Below are 20,359 nucleotides of genomic sequence, written 5' to 3' on the forward strand. Positions count from 1 at the left end.
GAACTGCCTACAGTCACAGATAAATAAACATTCGCGCATACGGTCTATGAGTCACGATTACGTTATTTTTAATCCCTCATTATCACAAATTATTGACCAACATGTGCTGCACAAGAAGAAATTATGTTTAAAAACACACTCTCTTCCTTAATTGACTCATGTAATGGACACACAAATAAAATCCTATCTTAAGATCCATTTACAAGTCTCAAAAATTACCAATAACAGTAAATGCAAAATCTGTGGACATTCAAGCCACGACCAATATTCCAGGTCACATCTACTTCAAAATAGCACACATTAATCACTTATAAGCACAGCAATAATTACACTCATGACCTTTAAATATTCTATTAGACCGTAATAATGTCAATTATTATTATTATTATTATTATTATACGCGCGCGGTCGCGTCATCGCAGGCTATGGTTTAAGGAAATCATAGATGACTCTATTCTATTTCGGATCTATGGTAAACCACAAAACATCAAGGAAAAATCCTAAATTCACGGAACACGTCGATATTCTGTCCCAGATAAATCAAAAATTATTCCATCATTAATTTATAAATTGAAAATTATTATCGCGTGGGTCAAATATTTTTAACACTTCCCTAGACTTAACATGGGACAGTGAGAATATGTCACGAAGCATTCACTCACATAGAACAAATTATAGGTCCCAAATACACTCTCACACACATCAAATCTACCAACACCAGTGAAAGAAGAGTGAAAAACCTAACTACAAAGACTATTAGAAATGACTTTAAATATTCAAGCAAGGACTACGTCTACATAATTATTACAACAGAGAAAAGAGAAAAGTATAATTTAAAATCTTAGCTGTAGTAGACTTGGCTTCTGGACTCGGCAGATGATCAATGAATATTTAACCAAACTCCATCTCTGATGTTATTCTCTCCCGGGCTGAATTATGCCTCACATTTTAAAGATACATGGCTGCAGCAGGCGAGGACTTAGGATAAACACACACTTCGTCGTAACGCTGAAGTTCCATTCTTCCAAACTATTTTTGGGTTGCTGGGGATCTTGCGTCTTCTGGTTGAAGCTGAAATTTATAAATTCTCTTCAGGTTTATAAAACTAAAGAAATCTGAACTGCGGCGTTTCCGATATTTTTTTGTCCCAAAATTTCCTCGGAAGCAGAAAATTTCTCGTCTTTCCTTAAATGAATACTGGTAAGATTCCACGTCGAATACGTCGCTTCCAGTAACACATGTGCTCGAACAATTCTTCCCGTAGACAACTGAGCACTGAGCGAATGCAAATGAGCAAAGAAAGCAAAAGAGAATGATTTCCTCAAGTACATGGGTATTTATTCCTTCAAGACGTAGGTGTGTCTGTTAATTAATTTTTATTGGCTAAGACTTTGCGATCAGGCTAACCTTGCGGTCCAATTGGTTGAATATCATGACGTCAAAATCTCAAAGTATTGATCGCTTTTAATCTGGTCGAGTTCCTGTCCACGTGCCACCTTCTGCTGTCTTCAACAAGGCACAAAAAAAAAAAAAAACCCAGACTCGTATGCACGGCACGGGAAAAACCTGTTCCCCTCGCTGGCTAGCAGACAATGCAGAGTTGAAATCACCTTCCTGGATGATAAATTTATGCATGGTTCCACACTAGAAATAAAATATTCTTCCCATGCAAACCAATAACCAATTTTCAAGGGTGCATATTTTCCCGTGGCTGAAAAAATGATTTGATGGGCAGATTAAATCATTATTATCTGGAAATATAATTAACATGTCCCTTGAAAATTTTGAAATACAGTTTTGTGTCACACTATTTCATAATTATTCCAGATGACGTTCCAGCACGTAGCCTACTATTGTCCAGTTCCAGCGCAGCACAAAGCAAGCGTAATTGGCTCATGGCGGAATTTTGTAACTCCTGACATTCTTTGCATACTTCTTCCGTCATATCGACCTGCGTTGAAGCATGAAGGTAGATCGGATCCTCATCTTCGTTCCATGACGTTTCCTCTTCAAAGATGACGTTTATTTGATTTACAGCAGATTGTTTAGGACGGTTATAACTCTTCAAATTTGAACCATTATGAACTCCTTCGTATGATTGATCAAGACTTTGTATGCGATAAGCATTGTTCCCATAGACTTTAATAATTTTGTACGGCCCAATAAATAATGGTGCAAACTTGGCATAATATTTACTTGTGGTTTCTGAGGAAGCTGGTTTCTTGAGTAACACGAGCTCATGTAATTTTAATGGACGACGAAACTTCTTGTTTCTGACACGTCGTTGCCTTCTCTCAGCTTGTTCCTTTAGAGATTTAGCTGCCTTCTCAATATTCTCCTCCAGGGTAGGTTTTATATTTCCTGGGCATTGAATGATACTATCCCAAGGTCGGTAAGGTCGTCTGTCAAAATGAAGAACAACTGGAATCTGAGATGTTGCCTCGTGCACAGTGTTATTTAAGCATTCCATCATAATTGGTAATACATCTACCCATAACCAATGTGTATTTCCGCAGAGAATACGGCAGAATTTTGACAGTTCCTGCATTACTCTTTCAGCTGGATTGCTCGATGGATGGCGGACAGAGTTCAATATATGCTTAATGCCTAATTGTTCCATAGCTTGACGAAATTCAGCGGAGGTAAATTGTGATCCGTGATCAGTCAATATGGCTTTTGGCTTGCCCATGTGAGGTATCAGGTTGCGGATTATCCGACGGATTACAGATTTTGAATTCGCCTTTTGGATAGGATACAAGGCAATATACTTAGAAAATACGTCGATAGTGACTATTACATGTCGGTTTCCCCTCCTAGAGATCGGGACTGGTCCAAATAGGTCCATTGCAAATAACTGTTTAGGCCCTGTAGGTAATATGGGAATAGGACTATGCTGAAGCAGATGAGAGCTGGGTTTTACTCGCTGACAAGTATCACATGTGCGGACTACATTACGAACAATGGTTCGAAGTTTCTCCCAAGTGAATTTCTCTTGAATAGTGGCAACCGTCTTGTCAATACCACCATGACCTGTTATTCTGTGCGTATGCCAGATAAGGGATTCCTGTAATTTTGGAGGCACCACAACTCTAAGTTCAGATTTTGCAGAATCAATGAATTTAAATAATATTCCATCCAAATATTGGTAACGTGAAGCTTTCCTCTTATATCTTCTGTAATTAGGTTCTCCAGGTTTGATTCTCTTCTCCAAAAAGTCTATGATGTTTCTTAAATCTTTGTCTCTCTTCTGGGCTTGCCGAATATAACGTAATTTTCTTAAAAATTCGTGGTCCTCTGGAATTAATTCAATCTGATGGATTTCCTCAATATCGGCATTCGGGTTACGACTTAAACAGTCAGCTAACAAATTGCTTTTCCCAGTACAGTGCTCCAGTTTGATGTCAAATTGCTGGACAAACATCGTCCACCTGAATATTCGTTCAGATGCCATGGTAGTTTTCAACATGAACGTCAGAGCTTTGTGATCAGTCCTGATAATAATTTAATAACCATATATTATCTTCTGCCAGTATTTGAGAGCATATACTATTGACAACATCTCCAATTCAGTAACCGTGTAGTGCTTTTCGTGATTTCTCAATTTTCTGCTGACGAAGGCAAGATAAATTCTCCTTTCAGGGTCTTCCTTATTTTCTTGGAATAGCACAGCTCCAATCCCAATACCTGATGCGTCTGTTTGTAATACGAATGGTTTTCCAAAGTCTGGATATCCCAATTTGACGTTTTGTATCAGCATTTCCTTGGTCTTATTAAATGCTGTCTCACATTCATCATTCCATTTCCATCTGTTTCCCTTTTTTAGCATATCCTGTAAAGGTGCGACAGTCTGCGTAAAATTAGGGCAATGGTTGGCGAAAAAGTTGGCCATTCCTAAAAACTGCCTTACATGTTTCACTCTTAAGGGCCTTGAAAATTTACTTATGGCTTCAATCTTGACCGGGTTAGGTCTGATTCCTTCACCATCTATTATATGTCCTAAAAATAGAATTTCAGTCTGACAGAATTTTTGACTTGGCTAGATTTATGTGGAATCCTGTTCTAGAAAGATTCTCCAGCAATTTCTCCAGTTTAGATAAGTGATCTTCGAAGGTTTCACTGGTCAACAGTAAATCGTCAATGTACTTAGTCGTGAAGCTCTTTACTTCCTCCGTAAGACACCGATCCAATGCTCGGATAAGAGCGCTTCCTGCATTAGATATGCCAAAGGGCAATTTTCGGAAGACGTAGGTCTGTTGATTAAACATGAATCCAGTTAGGAGTCTAGATTTTTCCTCCAGGAGAATGTGATAGTATGAGGAAGTGAAGTCGACTGACGTAAAGAGATTCATCCCTCGAAATTTCCTTAGAACTTCCTTAATAGCAGGTGCCTGGTCTCTTTCAGGGATCAACTTCCGGTTTATCTCACGAGCGTCTAAACACAAACGAAGGGATCCATCTGGCTTGCTTACGATGACCAAAGAACTAAGAAAGGGTGTACTAGCTTTCATTATGATCCCATCCTTTTCCATGCCTTCGATTAATTTTTCCACTCTAGAATGGAATTTCTCCGGGATCGGGTATGGCTTCTTCTTGAAAGGAGTCCAGTCAGTTACCACCAATGAATATTTAAAATCTGGAATTTGTCCCGGTTTGTCATCAAACAAGTTCTTATATTTTAATAATAGATTTCGTAGTTGTTCCTTTTCCTTGTCATTTCCCTGAGCTGAATTCACCTTCTGATTTATAAGATCCAAGGGATGCGTTCTATTTTCGCCCTCTTCAATGATGTCATCCAGAACCTGATGAATTTCTTCTAAGGCCTCATGGTCTTCTTTCTCCCTCGATGGTAAGGCGCAATTTATGTGGAACACCTCTTGGTCGGTTACATCAACAGGATTCATGACTGTAATTTCTGAAAATTCCTCCAGACGAAATACTATTTGGTTGGAGTCCAAACTAATGTTTGCGTGGTATGATGTAAGAAAATCCATTCCAAGAATGATATTAAATTTAATATTTGTCATGGCCAAAAATATATTAGGGAACTTGGTGTTTCCGATTTCCACATCGAGAAATGTCTGCTGCTTGCAAATCACAATCTTGTCAGGGATAATTCCTTTAATTTTAACATGTGAGACGGGAATGATAGGTATTTCATGCCTTTCTCTTAAGTCATTCATAAATGATGTTGATATTACACTAATAGTGGAGCCGGTGTCAACTAAGCATTTAACTCTCACGCCACAAATTTTAGCTAATATTATTGGTAATGTCCTTGCATCATTTCTACTAGTCTCAAGATTCTCTTCTAACAGATCATCAGATTTTGTAACCCATGAATCAATCTGAACTACAATCCATTCCTTCGGGACCTCTGAATTACAAGAGTTAGGATTCGAACTATCATTTTCTAGTTGGATGGATGTTTTTTTTTAATAGCCCCTTGGCTATAATCTACCTCTTCATAGCGCTGGCGATTTTCTTCTTGCTTAGCCCTTTGGTATTCTAAGCTTTCCGCTCCTACTATATCTGGGTTCACGTCCTGGTCCTGAATCGCGTGACGCCACTTGGATTTCTCCTGATTTTCCTTGCGTAATTCCTGGATGTATTTCTCTCTCTCTTCTTGTCTCCAGTTTCTTTTTCTTCCTCCCGTATAGTTAGTCTCGCTATTTCTTCTCCACCTTCCTCGAATATTTTCATAGGGTCTGCGTCGTACATTCCTTCGGTAATAATCTCTCTCCTCGTCACTTCTGTGTCCTGACCTAGGAGAACGGTCTCTCGATGACATTTCCTTTGTAGTTCGACCGCTAGGTTTCCCTTGGTTGAACGAAGCTCCACTGTCGGCTCGGACGACTGTAGTTTGTAACACCTGTTGATCTTGACCTAGATTACGCCTTGGTTGCTCTCTCGAAGTTAGGTCGAGCTGTCGGAGCACGGCTTCGGCCTGAATTGCGGTCTGCGCGTTCGAAGCAATCATTATACGTTGAATGTCCGCTGGAAGTTGCCTTATTATTACACGGACTACTTCAACTTCTGAGGGTGGCATATCAAGCTCCTTTAGTTTACGTAGCTGGGCTGAAAAATAATCGGCGTAGCGTGTGGGCGTAGAAGAAGCGTACCTCTTAGCGTAAAGTTCTGTTTTTAAATTATGCTGTAGGTCACTGTTCCAATATCTCTCCAGAAATGCCTTCTTGAACCCTTCAAAATCTTCAAATGAATATTTGAATGCTTCATACCATGTTAATACTGAATTCTCTAAATAGCGTTCAGTTACCCTTAGTTGGCGTTCAGGAGGTATCTTGTTATCTCTGAAGTATTCCTGAAGTTCACGAATGAAGCTTTTAGGAGTAACGCCTTTAACGTTATTGAACTTCTTCGGTTGTTCCTCATGAAGTTTAATAATATTAACAATTTGAGTCTGACCTGAAACATTTGCCGAATTTATCCCACTACTGTCCTGATTTATGTAAGGGTTGGTGTTATTTAAGGGATTAGCCATGTCCACCACTTTTGGAGTCGAAGACGGGACTTCACCAGACGTCCGCTTCTCTAATTGACCTTGCCTTTCCAATAATGTAGAAGTGACAATATTATGCCTCTCGCCCTGAAGTTTAATTATCTTAAGCTCTTCAACAAGCTCCTTAATTCCGTCCTGAAGTTCACGCTTCGATGCTTCGGACTCAGCTTTTACTTCGCTAATTTCCTTGTCCATTTCAGTTTTTATTTCTTTGAGACCTGTCTGCGTCTCTTCGATAGTCTCATAGAAATATTCTAGCCTTTCTGACGTGGTTACTTGGGAAACTTTTATCTCTGCTATGACTCCCTTTTCCACTTGTTTCAAAGTTTCGTAAAGGCCGGTAAACTTCTTACTCCATGCTGCCTTAGTCGCTGTAAGGTCGTCTGCATTATCCACAATTTTCTCCTCGATATTCTGAAAGTTTTTCTCCACCTCATTTTTGTATTTATCAAGCCCCTGTAGTACATCTGTCTGGACTTTAGCGAGTCTCTCACTAACTTCGTTCGACATCTCAGCTAACGAACTTGTAATACCCGCCTGTATTTCACCTTTAAAATCTGAGAAATTCTGTTTTACTGCTACAAGTTCACTTTGAATGGATGCTATTTTCCCATTAAATAATTTCACGTCCATGTGCAGTTTATTAATGTTTTCGTCCGTCCTATTCTGTATTTCTTCCAAAGCACTTTTAAGATCGGATTTAAATTTATCCTGTCCCTCGTTCAGTTCTAATTTCAGTTTTTCATTATTCTCACTAAGATCCTGTTTTAATTTATCATTGTTCTCGGTCAGTCTAAGCTCAAGTTTAGCTTGATTTGCACTAAGGTCCTGTTTCAATCGCTCCTGATTTTCATTAAATTCAGCACTAAGTTCCTGCTTTAATTTATCGTTATTTTCACTTAATTCAGCGCTAAGTTCCTGCTTTAGTTTAGCACTACTTTCACTTAAATCCTGCTTCAAACTATCCTTCAAATTCCCTAACGCATTCTCCAAAAATGCACGCCATTCACCCATAATAACAATAAACTTTTCAAGAAACGGCAGTTCAGACCTCGGGGAGAATAATATCAGAGTATAAACCAGAGTCCAGTTCCACGTCTACTAATGAATTAAGCTCACCTCCTTAGGGGAAGATTTGTATATCATTTCAATAATACTTAACTATTAAAATCCGAAATGTTGCGCAAATGCAGTCGCATAAAAAAAATGAAATTTTCCTAATCTCCAAGATTTTGTTTCAAACATTCAACATGGCCCTTCCTAACTTTAACTAAAGTGCTCTCTGCCACAGAGATCTGGGCTAATAAATGTTATCAAATAACCCAAAAATCCTATTGTCGCCGCATCTTGCTTATGTCCAAATTTTGGACTACAAGATCGAGTCCTTAGATTGGCGTCGTCAATTAAATTCGGGCCAAACACGTTACGGGCGCCAAATTTGTACTACCTGCCCCCGTTTTGCCGGGCAGCTCAGCCGGTAAGCAAAAGTTCCCAGAGGCGGAACGTTCGCTTACAGGCGACGCTAAATTATAGGGGTCAGGGACAATCTAAGGACTGACGACAAATGAAAACGCTAGAAAGAAATGGGTTTTAACATTTATTAAATAAAATATTAGCACTTTCCAGGTTCTAGAAATATTTTCAAAATCTTGAAATAAAATTAAATAATTCTTCCCTGCCGGAATTCTTCCGCAATTCTCCATTAATTTGAATTCTGTAAACAGACGAAATTAAGCCTTAATAAATCATCCTAAGAAATTAAACAAATTATTATTTGAGAAAAACCTATCTCAAAATCTCAAAATATGAATTATTTCTCCTTTTCTTGAATTATAATTTAAATTGACAATACTTAGCGGTTCATTTAAATTGTGAGTCAAATTTCTACGTCACACGAAAAATCCAATAACTCCCTTCTATTAATTGAATATTATTTCAATTAATTATTTAAGCTTCAAATTATATAACAAAATTATTTTGAAATCAAGTATCTAACTCATTTGATTCTTATTCTTACGTCAATTGTCCTAGTGTTGTGCACAACTCACAATAAAGGCTTAAAATTCTCGCATTATAGCGTTAAACATTTTACATTCTGTGAGCTTATTTCATTGACGCGATCCTTGCTTAAGTATTTTTTCTCGAAGCAAAGATCCTAATCTATCTTATTTCGTCATAAAATCACTTAAAGATTCATAATTGAGCCAAATATGCTCGCCACAAAACAACAAAATAAACGAAACTTTACGCGCCCAGCGTACACACAACATGACGAAATATAACCATGGAAATCACAATTATAAATAAAATCAATCATTCATCCATCTCACATTCAAGCTTTGGTCCACGTTAATATTATTAAATAAATTTATCGAATCCTATCTTTTGAATTTTATTTTTAAATTTTATCTGAAACATGAGAACTTCTCTCGATGACCATATCAGACAAGGGTTACCATTACAAACGTCTGACGTGTGATTGTGACAGGATTACCACTTTTCCAATGAAATAAATTCCACAACGATGTTCCAGAATAATTTTGTAGTAGAAATCGTCACTAAAAATTCCATAGAACTGCCTACAGTCACAGATAAATAAACATTCGCGCATACGGTCTATGAGTCACGATTACGTTATTTTTAATCCCTCATTATCACAAATTATTGACCAACATGTGCTGCACAAGAAGAAATTATGTTTAAAAACACACTCTCTTCCTTAATTGACTCATGTAATGGACACACAAATAAAATCCTATCTTAAGATCCATTTACAAGTCTCAAAAATTACCAATAACAGTAAATGCAAAATCTGTGGACATTCAAGCCACGACCAATATTCCAGGTCACATCTACTTCAAAATAGCACACATTAATCACTTATAAGCACAGCAATAATTACACTCATGACCTTTAAATATTCTATTAGACCGTAATAATGTCAATTATTATTATTATTATTATTATTATACGCGCGCGGTCGCGTCATCGCAGGCTATGGTTTAAGGAAATCATAGATGACTCTATTCTATTTCGGATCTATGGTAAACCACAAAACATCAAGGAAAAATCCTAAATTCACGGAACACGTCGATATTCTGTCCCAGATAAATCAAAAATTATTCCATCATTAATTTATAAATTGAAAATTATTATCGCGTGGGTCAAATATTTTTAACACTTCCCTAGACTTAACATGGGACAGTGAGAATATGTCACGAAGCATTCACTCACATAGAACAAATTATAGGTCCCAAATACACTCTCACACACATCAAATCTACCAACACCAGTGAAAGAAGAGTGAAAAACCTAACTACAAAGACTATTAGAAATGACTTTAAATATTCAAGCAAGGACTACGTCTACATAATTATTACAACAGAGAAAAGAGAAAAGTATAATTTAAAATCTTAGCTGTAGTAGACTTGGCTTCTGGACTCGGCAGATGATCAATGAATATTTAACCAAACTCCATCTCTGATGTTATTCTCTCCCGGGCTGAATTATGCCTCACATTTTAAAGATACATGGCTGCAGCAGGCGAGGACTTAGGATAAACACACACTTCGTCGTAACGCTGAAGTTCCATTCTTCCAAACTATTTTTGGGTTGCTGGGGATCTTGCGTCTTCTGGTTGAAGCTGAAATTTATAAATTCTCTTCAGGTTTATAAAACTAAAGAAATCTGAACTGCGGCGTTTCCGATATTTTTTTGTCCCAAAATTTCCTCGGAAGCAGAAAATTTCTCGTCTTTCCTTAAATGAATACTGGTAAGATTCCACGTCGAATACGTCGCTTCCAGTAACACATGTGCTCGAACAATTCTTCCCTTTAGACAACTGAGCAAAGACCAAATGAGCACTGAGCGAATGCAAATGAGCAAAGAAAGCAAAAGAGAATGATTTCCTCAAGTACATGGGTATTTATTCCTTCAAGACGTAGGTGTGCCTGTTAATTAATTTTTATTGGCTAAGACTTTGCGATCAGGCTAACCTTGCGGTCCAATTGGTTGAATATCATGACGTCAAAATCTCAAAGTATTGATCGCTTTTAATCTGGTCGAGTTCCTGTCCACGTGCCACCTTCTGCTGTCTTCAACAAGGCACAAAAAAAAACCCCAGACTCGTATGCACGGCACGGGAAAAACCTGTTCCCCTCGCTGGCTAGCAGACAATGCAGAGTTGAAATCACCTTCCTGGATGATAAATTTATGCATGGTTCCACACTAGAAATAAAATATTCTTCCCATGCAAACCAATAACCAATTTTCAAGGGTGCAGTAGTTAGTTCAAATCCGTACTTATTTAAACCATGTGTGCTGTCAATACAAATGAACTTGTCGCCGTATCGTAGTAACATTCCTTGCTGCGCCTCATTCATTATAATTAGAACGAAGTCCTCTGGTTTTAATTGAGGGTACAGCATAGAAGACATGTCTTGACCCTTGTAAAAGCGTACTATTCCTCCACGTTCGTCCATTTCACGAATCCATGCTTCGACACTCGTACAATCATTCTCATGCCGCACAGCTTCAGATTTTAAATTGTACTCTTGCTCAATGTTAAATAGATCTTTTCTGGTCAGAAAATGAATGTGTTCAATGTCAGTTTCACCAATAGAATCTCTAACCTCATCAAGGATTCTATCGAAAGGAATTTTCATCGCAATCTTCCTCGCTAAGTCATTTCTTTCCGACAGCGATAACCTCATGCGACCTAACTCTTCTTGGTGGCCTACATGTGTTGCACAAAATGAAACATGCACTTCTCCAGACTGAAAAGTAACATCAATATTTGCTGGACAATGACCACTTATCTTGTTGCTTCCAAGTACTTTCTGGTGACGCTCATGATTACCCCTTGAGTTAAAGGTCCCATCCCTGTGACACCTGTATTTCATTTTAGAAGAACCATCTTTACATTCGTACTTGGAGCGACATACAACAAATTCACACACTTGCTCACTTTCTTTTTCACGTTTCCACTTAAGGAAATCCTCTTCATTCGCAAATTTTAAACTTTCCTTTGCGATACGAATCTCATGAAAATTAATAAAATGTGCCACCATATCGGATTTTGTAGCACATTCTTCTACACAAAGCGGACATTTTACTTGAGGTTGTTCACACTTCGCAGTCTTATGTTGTGAATTTTTATGTCGTTTTAAATTGTATTTTGTGTGAGAGGTAAAACTACACAAATCACACGAAAATTTAGGGTTTTTGTTAGTGTGCTTTGTTCTTACGTGATGATTTAAATTTTTCCTGTAATTGAAAAATTGATTACACTCACTACATACGAAATTGTCCATTGTGCAAGCACAAAAAGTTCACTACAATGCGCAATAAACCACTTAATGCACGTAACTAATTCACTGTTTCATGAAGTGGACCTCCAAATACTGCAGAAGTCTATTAACACAGTCTGAACACAGCAGCACGATTTAAAAGAACACAGCAGCACGATTTAAAAGCAATAGTGGCTTCGCGAAAAGCTGCAACCAACAACAAACAAAACAGAGCTTCTTCTTCTCCTTGCCCCACACGTGGCGCTATAGCTAGGTAGGCGGTACTAAACGCCGAGGTTTCTCGAGCAGTCACGAGCAAAGCCGATGATGGCTGCTCTTTCGACATTCCCTAGACTCAAGTAACGTATTCGACTTTCCCTCTACATAAGGGAAGTAAGCATTTTTACTGACGGATCAAAATCAGCACACGGCGTTGGAGCAGCCTTTTATATCCCCCAACCGTATACTCTCTCTGAGTTTTCCCTCCCTTCTGCCTTTTCTGTTTTTACCGCCGAATTATTTGCTATTAGACAAGCCCTCATTACCATCAGGTCACATGCTTATGATAAGGTTACGATTTTCACGGATGCACAAAATGTTCTGCATGCCTTATGCTCGCCTCTCTCTTCCCCTAATTGGTACTTATATAGCGTTAAGTATCTCTTACTCGTTCTGGTGTTTATATAACTCTAGTTTGGGTTCCCAGTCACTCTGGTATCATGGGGAATGAGACTGCTGATCAGGCAGCTAAACGAGCATCACAACAATCCCCCCTCTTTTTCTTGCGATCCCCCCTTCTGATCTCATTCATGAAGTGCGGGATATAGCATATCGACATTGGCAGTCCGATTGGAATGAAACGTCACGAGAAAAGGGATGTTTTTATCATCAATTATAACCTGTTATTCCTCTTAAACCGTGGTTTTATTATGGTAAGTACTCTCGGCGCCATATCACATCTATTATACGTCTACGTTTTAATCATGCCCTTACTCCCCAATATAAAAATCGTTTTCATCTTCCTCCCCCAAATTCCTGTGCTTGTGGCTTGTCTGATACTGACAGTAATCACCTTCTGTTACAATGTCCTGCTTTTGATGTTCCCCGCCAGCGCTTCCTATCCTCTTTGCTTAACATAGGCATCCCCTTCCCTACAAGTATTTCGTGTTTATTATCCTCTCTAACTCCTACTCTTGTGAACAGCATAAATCAGTTTCTTGATGATGCACATATTATATTATAATCCTCTGACAGTCTCTTTATGCTCACTCTTCCATTGCAAAATGTTTATCATAATTTTGGTAGGATATAAATCTCTTTACCCTCTGTCTATATGTTATCATCGTCTCTTGTGTGACTCCTATGGTATGTTTTTTCTATCAGTTACATTGTAAAGTACAATACGAGTGATACATGTGTCAGTGTTTAAGTAATTAATGTTTTTCGTGACTGGACGATAACACATGAGTCCAACCACACCTTTGAAGAAGAAGATGTCTGGAGTCCAATCAAGGATAACGGAAAAATGTCTGCCTTCCTTTGTTTTCGTCAAGATACTGATTGACCTAGTATAGTTATTAACTCATTCTTTACTGACGCACTTAATAAATGAAATTGTGTTTCTTTGTTAGTTATACGTATTAAGTGTTTCATGATTATACTATCAAATTTTCCTAAAAGTTGCTTAAGTCCAAGAAAGTTTCCATCATTTTTTGTGAAAACTTTGAAGATAACCCACGAAAAGCCATATTGTGCCCTACTAGATATAAAGTAATTTCCACTAACCGTCGCAATACTTCTTCTGAATGTTGACCCTCAGTTTCAATTTACTTCGTGATGTGCTGGTTGGTAGATGTGTCTCCTTTAATTCTTTTTTCTGATTCAAACCATGTATCCATATTTTTGATATGGCCTGGTGACAACTTATGGGATTTTAAACGGTCTGGCAAATTTTTCCAGTTGTTAAAACCCATTGCTTGACCTAAATGTGACTTTGATGAAAGATTAAACAATCTACAACCGAAACAGTAGACAGAATCTGATTTTTCTGAATAAATCAAATATCGCCTTGAAATTTTTTCTCCATTTTCCAAAACCCGACGCCGAAATTGCTTTGAAAAGTGCCTGTTTTCCTAAGTGTTAGGGTAATCATGATCTTCTTTAGAATATTCGGTCGGCCCTTTCAAAACAAACTAATCACACTGAATGTGTATAATATGCGCTGGCCATGTTGCAGGATCTAAAGTAATCACCGGCACTTGCTCCGATTTGGAAATAAATTCAATTTCATTTTCAGTGTTTCAGTGTCTTTTGACAGTTCTATCACTCTTTTATTGCCATTATCACTATCACGATCACTGTGGTCACGAAAACTTGTAACGGTATCATTAGTAGGGGAAGGTACAGGTACTAACGTCTTTGGCCTCTTGACTGCTACTTTGTTTGGAAGAACTACAGGTAGGTGCTGATGTAGTCCTACTGGTCTCAGCCGCGGCAACATTTTGTGTTGTATTAGTTTTAAAGAAACCAGTTTCCTCTCTTTTCTTAATAAAGACTCATTCGATAACTCACTTTCCTTGTGCAACTTTCTCCTTTTTTCCCCTGATAACTTTTCGACATAATGCGTGAGTTTTCCACTAATCACTATCAACTATCACTATACACTTCACAACAAGATCGTTCAGTATTCATAAAGCTCCTAACACACGGAAGAATGAACTATTAGCAATTGGCGTAAACAGCGACGGCGTGTCTATGTCAATGTCACTATAGAACCAAGTCAGCAAGACAAGTGTAAACTGTGTTCCACGCGCAGTGCTCAGTATACACAGTTACTACAGTTCATTATGCATAGAGAAAATTTGTGTGCACTCAGCTATGCATCCATTGTATTAGGAATTGGTTATACAGGAAATGGAAGGAAAACCCAAGTGACAGTAGATGATGGAAGTACACACTGGCTAGGAACAAACTCAGATCATTAATCCGTGATGCCTACAGTGCATATATCCACAGCCTTAGTTCCAATAGTAAAGAGATATGGGCTTTCATCAGAAGCAAAAGCGGCAACAATGCTCCATCCGTCTTCAAGTACAACGGACTAACACTTTTCTCTCCCCAAGAAAAAGCAGACACATTTAACAGTAAATTTAAAATTAACTTCACCACTGCTGAAAAGGATGGAGACATGTTCACCACAAGGACAATCCGTCCATTTCCGCCCCTAGCTAGCTTGTACTTCGCTGCTAACGAGGTCGCAACACGTCCTCGGAGAACTAGACCTCATGCTGCGAATTCCCAGATAACGTGCCGGCCGGAATTCTCCATCGCTGTGCGGAAGCATTAACACTTTCTCTTTGTGCAATATTTAACATTTCAATAACAGTGGGATTGTGCCAGAAGAATGGAAGGAAACAAATGTCGTTCCCGTATTCAAAGACGGTGACAGGGAAAATGTGGACAACTATCGCCAGTCTCTATTACGTCTGGCTTATAAATGCATGGAACGCATAAAATATATGTTTTAACCCACGGCGGTGAACCCCACCTCCCACCACCGATCGCGCGCATAGCAAAGACTGCACTATCAAGATTAACATATGAGATCACGAGAGAACATTTTTATATCGAGGAGATAAGAGCAAAAATGTGCTTACCATCTACACGCCCCAAATCAGAGCGTACTCCGAGTACTAGGAGGGAAGAAGACAGATATCAGGGGAGACTTTTATCTAGCAGATGCAATGACGACATTCGAGTGGAAAAGCCAAGGTACGAACTGAGACACGCCATAACACGATTCGCAATCCATGGATTCCATTATAAACTATGCCATAAGAAATATTTCCATGATCCCGACCAAAGCTGCATATGTACACAGTGTGATCGTTAGCATGCGAAAGATTCCAAAAGAAGGAGAGTAACATTGACCGAACTCTGTACTTAATAACACGTAACTTTATCTGTGCACACTGTGCGAAATACATATCCATTATTAATTGACATTGCGTTGGCAAGATCACAAAATATTATCCGCGCAGTGTATCACTCCAAGCCTTCGTCCAGGAAAATCTTTCAATTGTGACATGAAGAGGTCGATCACATATTCGTAGAGTTAATATTACCGATTTTTAATGTTACTGATGTCATTTACGAGCTTCGTTGAACACATTACTATACTGCATAGTGTATTTTAGGCTGTCGTGATAACAATGACTTAGATAAAAGATTAGATGTGTGGCTTTTCAGGCGTTTGCTCTATTAACCAGCGTTTCGTCTTAGGTCTGACACTAGACTCATCAGAGTGGGGTGTGTCAGACCCTACCCACTGACGCTAGGGTGTATGCAGGTGAACTTATGGGAACTTGGAATTTTTCATTAACAATGCCTTAAGAACTGTGTGCGTATGTACCTGACATCTAGCGGAGAATTTTTGTGGCGGCCCATTCGCGAAAAAGCCTAGCATAGAGGAGGCAGTGTAGGAAATGAGAAGATCGAGACGGCAGTGAGAGGATGTGGACTAGAGATGGGCGAAGTTGTTCTTTTTCCGTAACAGTTCCGGTTGTTCCGGTTCCGAAAAAATACTATGTTCCGAATAACTGTTCCAAAATAACAGTAAAAGGTTTAGGCAGTGGGGAATTAGAAAACATTAACGAACCTCATAAATGCTCATTCTAAAATTGGTTCCTCATTGTTAGTTTCATGCTTTACTCTTAATGTCTGTAGAGAACGCTGAAATATAGTTTTTATCACAAAAAGTGGGTATTAATGAAACCTGAGAAAGAAACACCTTAATTAAATTGAATTTAATTTTCAGGTGTGATCTGTTATTAAATGTTTCATTTTTCAGGTATCTCACAGCCTAATAAATAAATTAGTTTCGACGGACAGAATAACAGTTATAGATTAACTAAGAAGACAGGTACCAGTAAAATATGAAATATTTAGGCCTTGTTCAATAACATTTGGTATATTGATATCGCTATGTTTTATATATCGGTATGTATAATAGTCTAACACTTCTTATGAACAAATTAGAGTGGATAGCACAACACAGACAGCCGTAAATCGCGCTAAAAGAATACTTCGACAATGCACGTGGTTTCACGCAGCAAGAATTCATACGAATAAAGATAAAAAATCAGTACCATGCACACTTTCGTTGTCTGTCAAAATGCTGACCGAGATGCGCGCCTCTGCGTCTTTACAGTTTCATATTTTGTGGGTTCCTTCCCCTTCCATTGAAGCCCCAGTGCAGTCAAGTTTCAAAGAACTTCGAAACCAGTGCAGAGAAATAGCACTCACGTTCGCCCAGAGTCGGAACAATCAGCCAACCAGGGATACGGAACACTATTCTTTCGGAACAGGGTGTTGCTAGACCAGTCCCGCCGAGTGCAGGCGATACAGAACACTGTTCTTTCGGAACAGGGTGTTGCTAGACCAGTCCTGCCGAGTGCAGGCGATACGGAACACTGTTCTTTCGGAACAGGGTGTTGCTAGACCAATCCAGCTGACTGCAGGCGATACGGAACACTCTTCTTTCGGAACAGGGTCTTGCTAGACCAATCCTGCCGAGTGTACAGTAGAGCCCCCTTTCATAAAACTTTAGTAAGAAACCAATAATATTAACTAATATTATGAGTATTACGTTTCATAGAGTTATTAAGTAAATAATATTAGTTAGGCCTATTAGTTTATGAGTAAAAATTATTAGTAGATATTTCTAATAATATTTGTAAACAGTTTCAAGGACAATATGACTAATAAAAGTTACTCATATTATTGGGATTATTTCCATGAGGGTATTTCGACTCATAATCTACATTATTAGTGAAACCAAAGCGAGTGGACCGAGCTCGATAGCTGCAGTCGCTTAAGTGCGGCCAGTATCCAGTATTCGGGAGATAGTGGGTTCGAACCCCACTGTCGGCAGCCCTGAAGATGGTTTCCGTGGTTTCCCATTTTCACACCAGGCAAATGCTGGGGCTTTACCTTAATTAAGGCCACGGTCGCTTCCTTCCCACTCCTAGTCTTTTCCTGTCCCATCGTCGCCATAAGAACTATCTGTGTCGGTGCGACGTAAAGCTAATAGCAAGAAAAAGCAAAGTGAGTGGTATTTTAATATTTTGGCATAAAATTGTGAAGATCAGTGAACGGGTTGACTCTGATTCAAATAGTGATGAGGAGCGAATGCACTGGTGGGAAACAAACATATGAATGCAATGAGAGATTTACGTCGGATTACAGAACATCTGAATATGTGCTTGATAAGAGAATGCAAGGAATGAAGCACTAACCCCAAAACAGCAGCTTCAGATTGCACTGAACTGGTTAGGTAGTGGTACACAGTAACATTCTGTTTCTGATATACATGGTATTTCATAAACGACAGTCTGCACAGTTATGTCAGCGCCAGATGACACCCTTCCTCATGATGTCGCATGTTGGTTAGCTGACTATGGCGAAGTGCTGCATTTGTCACATTCACTGAACTTGGCGGTATTCCTTTAGTTTGTGGAGTACTTGGTGGAACGCCAGAAATTGATGCACCAAGTGCGTATGAACCAGCATTTGCTGATTGGTATGGGAAACATTCCTTGAATGTAATGCTCATATGTGGACCAAATTTAGAATTATACAGTTGATAAGCGTGATTTGGCGACCACGGGGCTCATAGCTGAGTCCTGGCATTACTCCCACTTACTTGTGCCACTTCCATCTATCCTATCCGACCTCCCTTGGTCAACTCTTGTTCTTTTCTGACCCCGATGGTATTAGGTTGCGAGGCCTAGGGAGTCTTTCTTTTTCACGCCCTTTGTGGCCCTTGTCTTCCGTTGGACGATACCTTCATTTTTCGAAGAATTAGATCCCTTCCATTTTTTATCTCTGATTAGTAACATATAGAGGATGGTTGCCTAGTTGTACTTCCTCTTAAAACAATAATCATCACCACCACCACCACTTAGAATTCTATTATGTTGTCAGAATTGGCCTGGTAGTGTCAACGATGCTAGGCCTCTAAGGGCCTGTACTACGACTGTCAGATAAACAGCCAGATACGTAGGCTGCAGTTTTGCAAACTAGAAGTTAAATATTTTCTTGCGTACTACCAACGGATTTTAACTACGGTATTGTAATGCGGAAGATGTAGTAACATTTTTATTGGGTTGGTAATAAGGTTACTGAAAATATAGTGAAATTTAGCGCGGTGGTACACGTGTTCCCTTGTGTTTTCGCTTGTTTAGCTCTATTCCTTTTGAAATTGTATTACTATAGTCCAATATCAGACTTTTATTAAGCTATAATGTGGAAGTCCAGGTCAAAAACAGAATTAGGACTGAAATATACACATACGAAGAAATGTTAAAATTAATTAACTGTATAACGAAACTGAAACTGTTATAGAAAATAAATGTAACCTGGACGCAAAAGTTAAGATTCAGGTTATGTATCTTTTTTGTCTAGTACTATTTACGAGGCTGCGCGTTACGTCGAAAGTAAAGTTTATATTCGCAATTAATGCCATTGATGCAGCGTGGGATCATTAATTTTATTATTAATTCAAAAATTGTTTGCTCATTGAATAAGTAGTTAGTTTCTTTCTTTTCAATACAACGTGGGAATAGTAACTGGCAAGCATTTATCTCACTTTAGCGTAAATACTTTTGTAGCAAGTTGTTATGAAGTAAAAGAAATATAACCTCCTTAACATCCTCATTCGACGGACGAATCGCCATGAACAACGTCGTATACCTTTACTCCATATGTGCGTCGCGGATAGATTTGGAATAGAACCCACACTTTTTGACACGCATTTTAATGATTAGGAAATGTGTGCTATCGCCTCTAGTACCCAACCGGCTACAATTTACAAGGTAAAAAAATGTTAAACTATTGGGACTCGAACCCACGAAAAAATGCTTATCAGCAAACTTTGCTGCCCTAACGACCACGGCTACCCATGAAGGTTGCGATGAACTGCGTGTGTACTACTGATATACTCAGTAGCAACAACTTTCTAGCTTGGGAAATCTTTTAGAATTCTGTGATAGCTGGACAGGAAGCATGACATACTTCATAAATATATACATAAATTACATTGTAACAACTTAATTTCGCACAGCATCATGCAGATGTAGATTAATCTTCATGAGTAGCCATCTTGATTCTTTACGGTAGCGTCCCCGATGAGAGCTAAGTCCCAGATAAGAGCGTTAACAGCCTCTCCAACTTCGGCATAGCTATACTCGGGAATATTTTCCCAGATTGCACATAAACGAAAGTCGTAGTACGCGGTTTCAACCGAACTTCCAGATAAATGTCCAAACTGGCAAATAAATTTATACCGCACTTTTATCTGGCTGTCGTAGTACAGGCCCTAAGGCTAAGTGACTTGAACAATAAGATGACTGATGGTTGGAGACCTTTTTCTGGTGCAGTTCTGTTCGGAGACTCAGGGCCTGTACTACGACAGCCAGATAAAAGTGCGGTATAAATTTATTTGGCAGTTTGGACATTTATCTGGAAGTTCGGTTGAAAACGCGTACTACGACTT

General features: G+C 38.8%; 1 long non-coding RNA gene across 1 annotated transcript in view; it reads right to left on the reverse strand.

The window, feature by feature from the left end:
• Positions 1-8,097: 8,097 nt before the first annotated feature.
• The window catches only part of LOC137496956 (uncharacterized), a 65,242-nt gene continuing 52,980 nt past the window's right edge, over positions 8,098-20,359 (reverse strand). Inside the window, exon 3 of the long non-coding RNA XR_011017546.1 lies at positions 8,098-8,231. This is a non-coding gene — a long non-coding RNA (uncharacterized lncRNA). The remainder of the gene's footprint in view (positions 8,232-20,359) is intronic.

This window comes from Anabrus simplex, chromosome 1 (assembly GCF_040414725.1).
Source record: "Anabrus simplex isolate iqAnaSimp1 chromosome 1, ASM4041472v1, whole genome shotgun sequence".
Classification (NCBI taxonomy): Eukaryota; Metazoa; Arthropoda; class Insecta; order Orthoptera; family Tettigoniidae; genus Anabrus; species Anabrus simplex.